We start from the raw sequence: 16,714 nt of genomic DNA, 5'->3' as shown, positions 1-16,714 counted from the left end.
GGCTCCTAGAAGCAGAAATACATTTCAGGAAGCTGCCAAAATAAGGAAAAATTCAGGAAAATTCAGGAAGCAAGTCCCACTTCACCTCACTGAAATGCATGTTGTTCATTTCAGAATAATTTATTGAAGGTACTTTACATTTAAATCTGTTTTAAAGCTACTCAGAGTAACCGAGCTCCCTGCAAGTTTCATTCTCTGGATAAGATTGAAATATTATTGTTTCCAAGTACCAGACAATCCCAAAATGATAAACACTTGATCAGCTCAATCTCAATCCCCTTTCCCGTGTTCCCCCAGCCCTGTGACTCCCACTTTGGTAGGAAAGCTCAGGCAGGAGTGGGCACCCAACCACTCCCAGTTTGCTGCACCTCCTGCACTGCTGCACATTACAAACAACACTGACAGTTACTGAACACCTTCCATACAATCCCCCAAAATTATAAGAGTAGAACACAGAAAACTCCAATAAAGGTGATGAGATACAAATCAAGACTTAAAAAACAGAGGATTTGGGCTTTGTCTTCTCGTGTCAATTAGAGGTTTCTGTTAACTGTCACATTCTTTTTTTTTTCCTGAAAAATCAAATTAAATTCTTGTTTATGGTTTGATCATGGGTCTGAATGCAGGCAACTGGAGGAATTAACTGGGTTTCTTATCCAGGATCTGGCCTTTCTTTCTAAGTACTAGCCAAACGTTACTTCTGAAGAGAACAGGAGCTTCTTAGCAATCATGGCTCATTGAGTGAAATAAGAAATCCACTCTGGCTTGGGCCCTGCTACAAATAAAACCTGGCTGAGCTACAGTCTGAGCACAGCCAGAACTGATAAAGGACAGTGACAATCTCTGATGTCACCATTGCTAAAGACACTCATCAAAACACAAAAAGACTCAGTGTACTATGAATGTGATGCAGACTGCCCAAGCTGGGTATAATAATATCAAAAAGAGAGACTTAGTTTCAGTAACCCGGATAACCCTGATCTCTTTTAGTACTAATGAATTTTTAGTGCCCATTCCTGCTTAATGTAGGGAACCTTTCATGTGGTTACAGCAACCAGCTGAGATTCTTTGAAAAATCATATGCCTGAAGAAATGGAAAAGGTTCTGTTCCAGTTAGATACCAGCCTGTTGGCAGCCATGGGCTATTTTGGGAATCACACTTCCAATACTGCACGTCAAGACATCGACTTCTGCCAAGGATACAGCTTGATGGGAGTTTAAAAGGACTTCAGATTTTCTACCCAGATCTTAAAAAAAAATATTTCTGTAAAGCTGCTTGAATCAAGATTATAGTAATTCAAGGGATTCACTGTTCTGTAGTGAAGAATATTACATGCATCTTTTTATAGTATTTGAATATAATTCAGCAAAGTACTTTAACAAGTGTTTACTGCTGGTATATATTTCAGGATATATGCATGTGTCTTGCTGAAGGAAAACCTAAATTACTGAGGATAAGCTTCTGGGTCAAATTTTCAAAAGCAGCTTTTCATTTTACTGCTTGACCAAACTGGTGTGTTGCTAAGAGTCAAAGTGTAATTCTGGAGGAGAATTCCAGCACCTCTGCAGGTCTCCAACCTTCTAAAAGCTCCACTGCTGGATGACAAGTTCCTCTGTGAGTTCTGGAAATGATGAGAGAGCTGCTTTCTATCAGTCTCTGTTCTTCACAGATGCTCACCTACACCTCTGCATTTACACATTTCTGTCCCTGTGTTATCGGATGTCCCTGCCTGTGGCTTGGCTGTTGGCCCTGCTGAGGGGAGTGTGGCACTCAGGGTGTCCCTCTCCTCCCCTCACCTAGCACAGATTTTCTCTTCTGCACAGCCTTCAATTTTATTGGAACTTAATTACGAATCAGACTTCCATATTTTTTGTCAGCTTTGGCTAAAATTGTCCCATGGGTATGAAGCATCTCCAGGGAAAGAGAATGATGTTATTGCTGAGAGTATGATAATATAAATCTCATTTTTGTAAGAAGCTAAGCTACACAGAAAATGGCTATCAGTGATTTTAACTTCCGCGAGTTCAGTGGAGTTCTCCCAGGACTTCAGCTGATTCCTCCTTATCTCAGAAGGCAAATCTGGGAAAAAATCATCAGACTTGTTTCTTTCTTTGGCTGAGAATATCCAGTGATTGAAGTCACTGTCTTCAAAGAGAGCATTTTTACCATCTTGTCTAAGAAATCCCAGGGACAGTGACCTCCAGAGTGGAAGATGTTTCTGCTGCTCTGCAGGTTTTCCAGAGGCACTGGCAAAAGACAGAAGGAAAAAAGTCCAGTGTGTATCATGGGAAGGCCTGGTGATGATTTCCTGGATCCAGTTCCTATTCCGGTTTTACATTTTTACCTTTCCTGGGTATTGGTGAAAAACAGCTTAATAGTCCCCAGAAAAAGTTTATCTGGATATAAAACCTGAGTTGTGCCTGACCCTCTAGCAAGTCTCAGATAAGTGGGTGCCTGTGGTCTGCTATTTTTACTGAATTCATCAAAAATGCTCCTTTTCTGATTTGGAATGGACTGGAACTTAAGAAGATGACTGACAGTTCAGACATAAGGACCAGTGCTAATAATGGCTCTACAAATGTTTATTGGGGCTTCCAAGCCTTGAAAATAATGAAGTATGTATTTATTTTTTAAAAATTGTAAATCGTACCCACTTAAGAGGCAAACTTGTAGATCTCTTTAATGACTCGTTCCTAGTAGCTTAGAACTGTGTTTTGTGTACAAGCTCTCATTTCTAGAGGTGAGACTTTTACAGGAGTAATTTGAAATTGGTGGCTGATCCTCTTTGCATGTTATCAAAACAACACTGAGCTGTGAAAAATACCAAAATTTCTCCCAGCTGCAACCATGTGCCTGGAAGTCGCTTTCAAACTTATTTTTGGAGTTTCCATGTATCTTGTAACCCCATTGAGTTCTGCACTTTTGCAGGAAAGCTCTCCTGTTCCTGCTCGAGTTGGACTCGTGCCCAAGTGCACCAACGTGAGGAGCAGAGGGACAAAGCTCTGCCCCCAGAAAAACCAATGCCAGCAAGCTCGAGAGGCCCATTAAAATAGAAATAGTTAAGACAAGTGGTGCAGCCACACAAAATTTTCCTGGCAGGGAAGGAAAGGGGTGCACTGGAGCTGGGACATGAATGTCAGGCCCAGGATTCCTCTCCTGTGGTGATCTCACTGTAAACTCTAAGAGGGGCTGCCTCCTAGTAATGATTTAGCTGCAAAATATCATTTTTCCTTATCCAGAGAGGATGACAGAAACCCAAAATGACTTTCTCCTCTTCTTTTCAATCTAGTTGTTTCAGTGAAGCCTTCAGAAAGCTGGGATGTGGCAATGAATTTCCGCTTGCCCTGTCATCCTCCAATTTGATTTTTACTTCAGTAGCCTTTAGGATTAGGTCTTTTGATACTTTGGAGTTTTGGAGACAACAGGTAAGAAAGGCTGATTTTTTCATTTCAGCTATTGGGAGTGTAGACTTTTGCAATTATTTGATGGCCTGGCAGTAGAGAATGTGATGACTCACAGAAGGGAATGAGAAGAAGCAATTGTCGTTCATGGACAAAGCGAGTGAAATGACACAAAATGGAGCTGTATTTCAGAGATTTCCATAGTAACTGCAGAAGCAAGTCATTTGTACAGATTCAGAAAGATTCACAAGAACAGATTTAAGACAGTAAACACCTTGAGATCACAGATTTGAGAAGGTCAAAAAGAGCCACCTTCTTCCTCCAAAACGCCCTTCAAAGATTGGCACCTAACAAATACAAAGGAAGGAAGCAAGCCATCAACCAGACAGAAATCTGGACTGAGGTGCTGATTCTTGCATTGCTGTTGTCTCCTCTCCCTGTTCCTGCCACCAGGTCTGGCAAGACTGGGATGAGAAACCTGGAAAGGAACGGAATGCTCCTTCTGGGAGCTGTGCCTTCCCTTGGGCACTGGTGCCTGGGGTGGTCTCTGCGTGGCTCCTGCCTGTGGGAGCCCTGACCCCTCTCCCGCCAGTCAGGGGCTGTGAACAGCATCCAGGAACGGGGTGAAGGGACAATTGCTCATTAATTACGTTCTCATTACCTCTGAGTGGTAAAGGCTCAGCTGTTCGTGGGCTCAGCAGAGCCCACAGCTGAGGGCAGCCCTGCAGCCCCTCCTGGGCCCCGGTCCCACTGTGGGATATCCCACACTGGAGGCACCAACAGCCTGGGAAAGGGACTGGGACCAGGGACTGGGACCCTCCTTCCTGCCCTGCTGCCCTCAGCTGAGGCATCACTTGCAGCTGCAGGAGCCCCTGGCAGCCCCACAGCAGCATGGGGAGCTGGGCTGTGGCAAGCACTTGGTGACTTGAGCGAGTCACACTTCCCTGCCATCCAGTGCTTGAGCTATTTATAGCCACTGCCAGATTATGCAAGGATTCCCAGAACACTGCAGACTCCAGTTGGAAATTCTGTCTGCATAGCCTGGAGTATATCAAGCAATATTTTTTAAAGCCCATCGTTAGTAGAATGAGCATCTTGCAGTTAAAGCTACAGAAAAGCTGAGGTAAATTTGTATAGGTTTCATACAATAAAGAAGTTAATTTTGTTTGTTTGCCAGGTAATTTTGATAATTTATATATTTTAAAAAATCCCAAAATGTTAGTTGCATTTAAAAAAGCCTGAAAGCCCAACATAAATGGCTCATTTGATTGAAATGTGAGATTTTTCAGATTTTTGAGACAGTATGTTTTAGAAAGTGTGAGGGAATGTGAATAATTTGGACAAGAATACCTGAATTTCAATATTTTAATGTCAACGTGCTTTCAAATTTCTGACAAAATCCAGTACCTTGCTAACATTCACCCATGGGATAGGAACTTCCAGTGAGATCTTGTTTTGCATTATAAAAGTTACAAATTTCTTACACTTTCATGTTGGAAATACCAAATAATAAATCTGGGACTTAAAATATTTCAGAGATATTTGAAAACCTACTAATCCACAAGAAAAGCAACTGAGTAGGAGAGCCACATGGATATAAAAGTAAAATACGTATTTCACTCCACATCCATGTTTTCAATGGATATACAGTGTAAACACCTGCATCTATTTATTTTCTCCCAACTCTTATGCCATGTAAATTTGAAGTACTCTTATGCTTTGAAATCAGTCAGTTGACAGAGCTTATTCTTAATTTTTAAATGGCTTGTCACTCCTGAAGCAGGAATATCTGAAAGTGAGGCTCAAGAAGACCCATTGTGAAAATTTGGCTGTGTTTTGTCAAAAGCAAAATAGGTTTATAATTCCATTACAAAGTTTATTATCACTGAGCCATCACAGGCTTTCACTGAAACATCAAATACAGACACAAGCTTGGGTCAAGTCTGTTCAAAAACATAACCAACAGTGATCATTTTCATGCCAGTGCATTCATTAATTTCAGAAGTGGATTATTGATGTGATGTCCCAATCTATTTTAGACAGTAAAACAGTGAAACTCTGTTCACTGGTTTGCTGGTTAGCTAATCTATCCAAGCACAAATTGTACTCTTCAGTATGAAGTGAACTTTGTAGTCTAACAATAAATACAGCTACAGAGTCTGCACAGTCATCCTCAATAACAGGCTCACTTAGGAATATACCTGGGCTTAACTGTAATTTTTCATGAAATGTTGTAAGTGTGCTACAAAGCAGAGTTTATACAACTAGAATTAAAAAACCCAACATCTGTGCTTGATTTAGAAACTGTGAGTTAACAGTTTCCTATTAACCTGTTAATTAATGCAGCATTCAGATCTCTGTGCCTACATGTCAGGTTCAGGAGTTCAGTCCATTAAAAATATCAAATAATTGGGAAAAGGGGAGAGAAGAAAGGGGGTGGTTTTGAGACCCCAGCATAGTGTGGAAGGGATTTCTGTGGTATTTTTTGTTTAGCGATGTCATCTGCACCTTTAGTGTCACTCGAGTTTTAACCTGGGAAATGCCATTTTTCTGTCAGCAAACTGTGGGGAGAGCGACGTGAGCTCCTCAGTCGTGTCCCCAGTTACCCATCATTAACGGGCTGGGCTGTACCTAAACCCTCAGGAGTAACTTTAGAGGCAGAAAGGAGCCAGATTAAGCAGCTTCAATTACCCAGGAGTGGTTGGTTGAACCTTTCTTCCCTGACCCCTTCATTTTTGAGTCCAACCTCCCATCTCCCACGCTGGCCCTGGCCCTCAGCCTTTGGGCTCTGCAGTGACTCCCTGAGGTGTGAGGGAGCCCATTTTTAGCTATCTGGGACAAAGTTAGCAGCGTTGCTATTCTCACTGGGCACGGCGTGCAAGATCTATTCCCACACTAGGAGAGTATTTAGTAAGGTCACAAGGATGCCTACTCCTTATCAAACACATTCCCTGGAAACTTGGCAGGGGTTTCATTTGACAAGAATTCAGGCACAAATTAATGGCATTTGTTATAGACTTATTTAAATTTCTCAGTGTTTGTGCAGAAAGAGATTTGCATTACCAACCTATAACAGAAATTTTTTTGTCAGCAGCTTTCCAAGTCTAATTTTGCCCTCATTAAATTGATTTTTAATCCACTTAATTGACCGATTTTGGTAGAGTTGCTTCATGCTTGTACTAGAAGCATGCTGCATTTACACTACTAAGAATTATTTTAGTCTATTTAATCACTTCATAAGGAGAAAACTGAGCTTTTAACATGATTTTAAAGATGATAATAATGAGGCTGGAGGCAAATACAGAGTGATACATGCAAGTACTGGATGCAATTTTCCATGTTCAAAGAGGATCTTACGTAAACCACAGACATAGAAGTGATAGATGTGTAGCTCAAATGAAAACAGAGCCCTGCAAAAGGACAGGACTTGGTCAGAACTCTGTGTCTGTGCCTAATTAGCCTGTGGGAAAGACGGAAACCCCCACAGATTTTGTTTCTTGTCCTTTTCCCCACATTCTCCAGTGGGAAGTGTCTGTGTGTGCTGGGCACGTTGCCAGGAACAGAGAGGTGTAAATGGGGCACAAGTGACCACTGATGGTCCCCCAGAGCTCCCAGACCATCTGTGCAAGCACAGGGGGCTCCTCAAACCCTGCTCCCAGCCAGACCAACCTGTGACCTCACATGATGGAGTAAAGAGCTCATCACAATGCATCCAGTGGAAAAAGATGTGGTATGCTGGCTCCTGAGGAAAGCCTTGTTTTAGGGAAGAGTCTTTTTTAGAAAAACTTACTAAAAGGACAAAAAAGAAGAGCAAGATTAGAGTTATCATCGCCAGCAAAAGCTGAATAGAGCCTTAATAAATGGATGAGGGGGCTCAGACCACTCTGAGAATGTAAGAATGTGTATAAAAATCTATTATGGATCTTTAAAAATATTGCCTTTAACGCTGTATCCTGAAAGTAGAATATCCACATCCATATGCAATATAAAATATTTGCCGTGGCATCATCTGTTGGGGTTTACCCATTTGTTATGCATTGAGGCCCCTCCTCAACTTCCTCAGCCTCAGCCAGAAATTGGAATGTGAAGATGGATAGTTCATTACTTTCAGTTCATGGAAGAAGGCCTAGATACTGCCTTGTACAAGCCCTGTGCAATCCGAGCCCAGGGATCACCCCGAGTCCTTTCCCAGGCAGGCAGAGCAGGTCCAGCAGAGCAGAGCTCCGCTCCCACTCTTACACCTTCATCCCCACCATGCTGGAATGGTACCCTGGATTTACTGAACATCCTGGCCAGAAGATGGCATTTGGGTAAAACCCCACTCCACAAGCTCAGCAAAATAAATCCTCCGAGACTGTGTGTCACACTAAAGTCTTCTAGCAGAGGACAGACACCTTTTGTCAGAGGCTGGCAGTCCTGCTGAGAACAGCCACACTTTGGGAACTCTCACATCTGCCTCTGTGACCTTGAACAAGTAATTGGCTTGTGTGGGCCTCAGTTTGCTGCCTGAAAAACATTTGCAGGGGTTTTTGAGGATTAGATTGCACAGCCCCAAATTCAAAGGTATTGAGGACCAGAAAAGCGGACAAACTTATTTGGAAACACGGCTTTCTACTTCAACTATCAACCCCCCACCCCCCGCCCCCCCAAAAAAAAACAACCAACTGAACCGGAGTTCAAGTATGGGGGTCGAAAAAGGCTGTGATAAGAGAGAGCCTCCCAGCAGTGCTGTGGGCAATGAACATGTCTTGTGACACTTGCCCAGCCCTGCTGGCCGATAAACAGCGCAGCATCCAGGCCCACGGGAAGGGGCACCAGCCGCGGGGCTGGAGCTGCTCTGGGAAGTGCAGACCTTGGAAGGCTCCCCCAGGAATGACACAGTTATATAACCACCACTCCCTCTGTCAGACCCTGCCGTGCCCTGGCTCTGCTCACGGGAGCTCACGGCTCAGTGCCTCCCTGGCTGCCGTGACTGTAAGTGGCAGTGTCAACGCTCAGGCCAGAAATAACCCCCTGACGGATGGCAGGGATGCTCCACAGGCAGCCAGGCATCTTTTTATAGCAGCCCTTTGATTTCAGATACCAAACCTGGGCTATTTTGGGCACGCAGGCTTGGGGAAACATTCATGATCTTTAGCTTACATGACTACTTTTGCACACAGGTGCTGTCAGAGTTCTTGTGGCTCTTCTTGAAGCTAGGGAATATATTTATCCCACTGGACATTTTTACTCACAGAAGGATAGCTAACCTAGAAAATGGAGACTGTGCTATCACATGAAGTTTTCCAATTTGATGCTGGGGTCTAAAGGACTTGTCACTTCAAGAAGTCCTAAGATGTCTGATGGTTTGATACTCAATGTAACTGAAAATAATAATTTTGAATTGAACTAACTGGATGTGAAATGTAACCATGGGATGACTCTGATGCATCTCCTCATTTAATGACCAGGAGAGGATATAGGTACATACACACATATATATACATATACACATACATATACATATACATATATATATATAAATAAAAATATATACACACACACATATATATATATTAGTAAGCCAATGTGGCACTAATGGCAGATGTCCAATTCATCCTTCTGGCAGATAGGCAGATAGAAGTTCACTATTTATGGCTAGTGCAGAAGATGTTCTTATCCAAACACATTTTTTAAAACAGAATGTACCTGTGGTACAACTCTACCAGCCATAAACAGCTCTAGAATCTCCTCTGTGAGCAGAGCCCTTGCTGTTACCTCACGTCAGTTCAGTACAGCAGGGTAATAGAATAGGAACATTTTGGCAGCACCACCTGCTTTAGTCATCACTACCAACATTCTAGGGAACTGTATTTCTGATATTTACCATTGTAGAGGGAGCCAAATCTCAAGGTGTATAGATATAGGTAAATGTTCTGTAGCTTGAGGAATACTGGTCAGATCAGACCTAGTTTACCACAGTACATACAAACCTTAACATCACTGGTAAGATTTTTCAAAGAAAGATTGCAATTTCCATGACAACCACATCATCTGCAGCTGATTCAATAGTAGCTCAAATTAATAAATCAACTTTTACCTAGGCAAACATAACACCAGGAAACAGGAACAAGGAGACACTCTGGAGGGACAACTTTAAAAGAGAGAAGAGGCCTTGTAAGGTGCCACATCTAGAATTCTGTGTCCGGTGCAGGCTTTGCTGCTGTCCAATGGCTCCAGTTCAGAAAGTCTCTGCTGCCTGCACCTGGCACCATTCACAGAACAGAGAGCAGTCTCTGTATTATCCAGGACAGACACAGCATGGGAAGGTAAAGAAATACAAAACCGAATCCATGGCTCAGCATCAGAAAAGCTGGAACAGATCCCCAGCTGTATTTTAAAACTTCTCATTCAAGATTCTTGCTCATGTTACCTTTCAATATGACTTTATACCCAATCTAGGCAATAAATGCACACATTAAAAAAAAAATCAGTGTTATGAACACTTTGCCAATATTTGAAATAATTTTAAAAGTTAAGTTCACAGGAAGTCCATGAAAAAGGCTTTATTTCTTCTGGAGATAAATCTGGTCCTAAATACCAGTGCATTGAGGCTGCTTAAAGCTGGAAGTAGGGTGATTCCAACTTGTCCTATTTTTACAGAGTGTATCCAAGGTATGCTTTAAGACTACAGAATGCAATTCATTTCCCAATTACTTTGGAAGGATTAAAAACCTGACCAGATTAGATTCAAAGCCTGGGCAGCAATTGCTACAGCTGAGTATCTCCATGTACCTATGCATTTCAGCTGTTCCCTGATGGTGAAATCCCCTGGTCATCAAGGAAAACTCAGTCCTTCAGCCTTTCTCCCCTAAGGCACGCTAATGAATTTATTCATGGATGTTAATCCAGCTAGGAAATTGTTCCTCTGTACATAATCTCCCTCTCTTTAGCATTTGACCATTTCAAATGCTGGAAAAGGGACTATGACCTTCAATGGAAACACTAAAATGAAAATAATAAATGAGAACAAAAGGATTGAAAGTTTACTACACTTATGGTTAAGGTAAGGGGGGTGGGGCAGGAAATTGCTTTTTATTTTAAAAGCATTTTTTATTTTAAAATATATCCATATATCAGTATATCCATATATCTGTGTATGGGTATCCCTATGCTTTAGCAGATTTCTTCTTTACCTTTTCCAGGTCTCCACAGTCTGGTCCGGCTCCAGGGAAAGCCCACTGAAGATTATATATTTTGTTCTGCTGTATCTGCCAAAATGCCTTTCTTTTGGAAAACAACAGAAAATAGGCCAAACTAAAATTAAGTCATAACTTACACTGTCAACCAGAGCACAAGCACCAGAAAAATATACAGTAACACAGTGAGTTTATTTGAGTGGGAGAAAGTTCCCTTCCCTTAGAAATTCAGCAGTGATTTTTAATCCTTCCATTTGCCAGGAAAAATGTACTAAAATACTCTAAATATGAAAGCTTAAGAGAGATGCAGCCATAATCAGAGAGGAGCTGCATTGTCATGAACCATATTTCTCTCAGTTTATTAGTGTTATAAAATCTGACAGAAAATTAAAGTGGAAGAAACTCTTTTGCTGAACGTTTCTAGTGCAGGGTGTCAGCTGAGGAGTGACTCCAGGCTCTCCACAGCAGGACCAGCAAGTCAGGGTAAGCAAATACTGCTTATGAGCTCTGCTCCACAACCTCCTGTGGGCCAGTACCTCCGAAAGGAAAGCAGTCCATGTGCACAAAGATGCTCTGAGCTGAAGGCAGTGCCCTCCCCTCACATAAAAATGTGCAAACCTCCCTCAGGAAGCTGTGAGCAGAGCTGGGTGAAGATCACAGCAGCACAAAGCACTGATCCCAGCTGATCCCAGCAGTGCACAAAGAGCAGCAGCACAGCCCAGGAGCCCAGCTGGGCAATGCCTGGCCCCTGCACACGGAATTGTTCCAAGGATAGCTCTGCATTGTCTGAAGAGGACACAGAGAGCACAATGGCACAATTCCCATCTCTAATGGGCACTAATTCCCTATTTATGAACAAGCTGTGGTTCACAGTACTACTCCTCTTACCAGTGGCTTGTCACCTTACACTTCAGAGGGTGATGGTTACAGCCAAGGGGAGCTGCCTGATCAATTCTAGCCAAGTCTCCCACTGCACTACACTGGTGAGACCCCAATGGAGCAAGAATTTCTCCAGACTGATGACAAAACAATAGGTCAAAACCTTGATTATTTTCTTTTTCTATTGTCTGGGTTGTCTGTTTTTACCTGGAAGTATTATTTATATAGCGACATACATAAGTTTTATGACTTTACATTACTCAGAGAAATAAGCAATGAGCATTCTTGGACACACCCTGACAGCAGGTTGGCAAGTAAAGGGAAATAATTCTGAATTCTCTTCACTTCAGCATGAAATAATGTCAAAAAAGGTGAATACCATTATGTAAGCTAGAGACAACTCATAATTAATGTCTGAAATACCCTTGTATTGATCAAAAATATTGGACTGTTGTTTTAGTATCTGTTATCAGTCTGTTTGCCAGACTTTCAGAAGTCCTCAGTGTCAGTTGTGAGCACCATGTTTTGAGTCCAGTGCAAATAGTCAAGCATGTAATCTTTAGGGAGCTTTTCTCATCTCCAGTGTGAGGGGCTGGGGAAAGGAGGGCTGCTGACAGAGCCCAGATGAGTGATAAAACACATCCAACACTGACTCAGAGGCTCCACAGTCCAGCTCATCCCTGTGACTGACAGACAGACAGACAGACAGACAGACACTGGTGTCACTGACATTGGGCAAAAGCATGGAGGGTTCCCAGTGGCGACTGAGAACTGAACAGTTTTGGGTGCCTGTGCCACCTGCATTGTCAGCCAGGGCTGTTCACCTTCCCTGAGCCCACAGAGTGTGAAAAATGGCTACTCACTTTTCATAATTTTAGAAAGGTCTATTAAACCGTACCAAAAATACAGCAGGAGACTGAATAGTGAAAATGTTACAGCGCTGGGAGCAATGGATTTTCCCCACCATGTGCTCGCCCACACAATGGAGGTTTTGCCTTTTAACCCTTTAACCCCTCTCAAGGTTCTGTCCATCCACCCCTTCTTTGCTGTCCAGTGGTGGAGTCACTTCCTCAAATCCTGATTGGAGGTCAGATGTCACCACAGTGACAAACCGACCCTCACAGATGTCCCAACCCCAGCTGTCCATTGATAACAAAGCAATGGGGTAAAACTATAACTATATATATAAACTATATATATATATATATAAAAATATAAATAAATAATATATATAAATAACTATAAATTAGAAAACTTTTCTTAACCTACATACATGACATTTGTCTGTTAGTTGTGAGAGTCAATCATCGCAGTACTCATCTATCACACAGAGGGAGCATCCCCCTTCCCAGCACCCAGCCAAAATGGAGTTTTCAGCAGATGTCAGTGCAGTGGGTTAGCAGATTTCTAAACTCACAGGTGAAAGACTGGAATCACAGTAAATTACATCTTTTAATTTCCATCGTTAGAACTACAAATTATAAAGAATACCCTTAATTAAAACTGCTAAAGAATCGGTACTAAAAATGAATGCACTGGAAACACATTTTTGGTAGAAGTTCTCAGTTCCTTGCTGGAAACCAAGAGAAGCCCTGCAGACCAAGTCTTATTCACTCATTGCAAAGGGTGCAAAACCTGAAATATTTTGTCTTTTCTCAAAACCAAGCATCTCTGCACACAGCACCTCTGCTCCCCTTACCTCCAGATTTCAGCAGCAGATTTCCTGCCTCTTTTCTGGAAGGGCTGGGATATTTTTAGTGTAAGCAGGCAGTGCTCAGCATCGTGTTTCCAACCAGCTCCCTTGCTCACCTGCTCCAAGCTGTGAGGCAGCAGCAATCTCCCAACTGCAGTTTGTTTCCTAGAGCAAAAAGCTGGAAAGATGCCTTTGTTCCTTAGATTGACACAGAGTTTAGACAATCTACCCACAGCTGACATGGTTCCTTCTTGTACTTAGTTCAGCTCTTTCATTTCCACCACGTACCTGGAAAAAAATAAATTGTAAGGTGCCAGATGAGGAACCATTTTTGCCTAAGTGGAACTGTAAAAAAGAATACACTCTTGCTCTAAGAGGAATTGATTGAAATGTAGGCTGTCGACCCATTAATTGCAGAACAGAACACAAAAAGCCAAAATAGATAAATAATGATACTGCATTTCATTTAGACTGTTGTGAAATGAGCTTCCTACTTTGCTTCCATATGCAATCACACCACAAAAGCAGAATTATTCTAGTTCAGTTGGATCAGTTATTTGAGCATTCTAGATAAATATTGAAAGCTAATTAAAGTTGAACAGCTACTACTCTTTTTCTACCCTGTGTTTTGGCCACAGCTTGACTCTGTGCTTTCATTGGCCAGGGGGACACAGCTGAATGCTGCTTCTGTAACTTATTTTTCACCACCTGAACAAAGTGCTTGTGTGTTTTCCTACCTCCAGTTCCAACACTGCTCTGTGTGGTGGATCAGACTAATGAATCCCCCATTTCCATGAGTACAAGTAATTGGAATGCTGGTTCTTTAGCAGGCAAGTTCTGGCTATGGTTATTCATAAATATGCCTTTTAAAAACCCAACAATGTGGTGCTGCAATATCAGACACTGCTTTGCTGCTTTAGAGATGGGAAATCTTGCTGTACATAAACTCTGGAACCAGAATGCTGTGTGGACATATCCCATACTGATATTATTTACCTTCAAATTAAAGTTTGGTGTGACAAGTGCTGTTTCAAACTGTAGATATGATTTAAAGAAGTCTTTAGGAAGTTTGGTTAATACTTTCAGCAGAGTAGTGGAACACTACCACTTTTATACTCAGGAGGAGGTAATTTTAAGATATCCATAGATATTAAAAAAAAAAAAAAAAGCAGATTCAGTCTTTAAGAGAATATTGCTGTTTTTCAAAAACATGGAAACTTTTATTCTGCAATTAGTTTTAAAAATACTCTGTGGTAGCCACAGTTTCTGTTCAAGTCTCCCTTGCTTTTAGAGGGCTGCGAGCCCTTCTGTAGGATGGCTTACAGACTTTAGTAGGATTTCAGACATTTATGGTAGCACAGCTTTTGGTTCTTCTCTTCTAATGGTGAAGCCAGTGCAAATAGGGATAGCAGGAAATTCCCAGTGAAATGCAAGCACCCATTCTGCTCAGTCAGCCTGAGCTTTAGAAATCTCAGGCACTTCAGCTGAAACTTTGAAGACATATGCAAGAAAAACTGTATGACAAATGGATCTTTCAGTTGTTGTTCCACTGGACAGAACTTTAACTGGTACTTTCCCATGCAGAGGCCCCCCTCACTTCCAGAACACAAATACTCAGGCACAGCTGCAGTACAGAAAATCCCCAGTGAGAGGGATGCACAGCCATTAGCAACAGTGTCAGAATTGTGTCAGTCCTGCTCGGAGAGACATGCCAGAAACCAGCCAGGGACAATATTCCTCAGTTCTCCACTAAAACAGAGGTAATCTTGGATGCCACACAGCAGCAAGTAAGTTGAATGCATAAATTTGTGTCCGTGGCTGATATTTCCTCCCTGGTCCCCTGCAAAGCCAAAGCACAGAGTCTGAGTGCCCAGGCAGAGCAGGCACTGCAGTTATTGGCACCGCAGTGCCAATCTGACAGCTGCAGATGAACAGAGTTCAGAGTCACCAGCTGTGCTTTAGCTGAACACTTCCCTTCTGAGCTGTGAACCAGGGATGTTCCTCTTGTTCCATTTCTTTTTCTGCACAACTGTTGGCTTGAATCTGCATTTTGAGTTAAATGCAACAAGGCAAAATCTATCACAGAATTAATGTTTAAACTCCTTTGTACATTAGGCTAAAGGCAGTATTAATACAGCCCATTCTGTGCCATTTCCAATGCCCTGTAGTAGATAAGGTTATCTCATTAATCCTGTTGTGCTCCCTCCCAGGAAGTGAAAAACCAGACAGAAGAACACAGAAATAAGGGGGTTGAAAAGTGGTATCTGACACCAGAGCATCAGAGCAAAGTTGTGGATGCTGCCAAAGCTTCTGGAAAAAGCACAAATTTGAATTAGGGATCTTCACATTCTGTATCTCCCACCTAGACACAAGTGTAAAACCAGTTCTTTTTGACCAGTGTGAAGTGTGGCAGAAAACAGACAGGTTTCATTCACTGCTGCAGTTACCCCCTAACTTTGCCTCTAAACAATTCACAGCCCTCAGAGCCTCAGAGGAAATTGTGACAAAAGAGAGCATTTTTTCCCAATTCAAAGAAATACAACAACAAAAAAAATATAGATATACTTTAAACTCTTGTACTGTTGTATTTATGAAATACATCTGTTTGTCTGTATAAATACCCTTTAGTCTATCTCTTAAGCAGATATTTCCTCACCCTACTTATACTTTCATTTTGACATCAATTATTGGTTCAGAAGACAACAACAAAAAATAAGACATTTTATATCAATTAGTTGTATTAATATTAAATAAGAAATGCATAGAGGATTGTGGTAAAAGTTAGAATTACATAAACTACATTTCCACACTTACTATTAAAGTAATGGGAATTCTGCAAAGCTGGAAAATGAAAATTTCCATCAGGGCTCCAATAAAAGGAAGAGAATACTCTGAAGAGCCTCAGTAGCATTCTGGATGTTCAGAGGTTCAGCTGCTTTCTGCTCACATAAATACAGCTTTAGACAGTCACATCTCCTGAGTATAACTCATGGCTCCCCATTTTGTGCTTTTACAACCAAAAAAATGCCTTCACACTGGGTGAACTCTTTTCTTACAAAAATTGAATTATAATAATGGGATAAAAGTAACAAGTCCTGCAGAGTAAAAAGCAACACATGAAATAGAAATAGAGTTGTCATCAAAACTATAAAAAATACATTATAAAAATCGACATGAAGGTTAAATGCCAGAGATGGAAACTTTAAGGAGAACCCATCAAAGGGGACAAAGATAAAGCTTCCACACCAACCATCTGCTGCAGACCATCAATCCTTGCCTGACACAAGTGGATTTCACTCAGCTACTTGGAATTTTCAGTGCCATAGAGAGAGCTGTTGTACTTCAGTTACACTCAGGTTACACAGAGATTTTGTATTTGAAAAGGGAGATCAGAATCACACAAAGAATCAGTTGGCTTCAAGATTTCTCCATTTTCTACAAGTTTATAGTTAGCATTTTTTGAGCTGGATGTCTGGCCCTTGGACACAAACAGATTTTGAAGACAGGCTGTCTGAAAGATTCTCATGGATTTCCTTTTTTCCATAGAATTCCAGGTTTTGTG

Source organism: Vidua chalybeata, chromosome 11 (assembly GCF_026979565.1).
Source record: "Vidua chalybeata isolate OUT-0048 chromosome 11, bVidCha1 merged haplotype, whole genome shotgun sequence".
NCBI lineage: Eukaryota > Metazoa > Chordata > Aves > Passeriformes > Viduidae > Vidua > Vidua chalybeata.
This window is presented reverse-complemented; position numbering follows the sequence as displayed.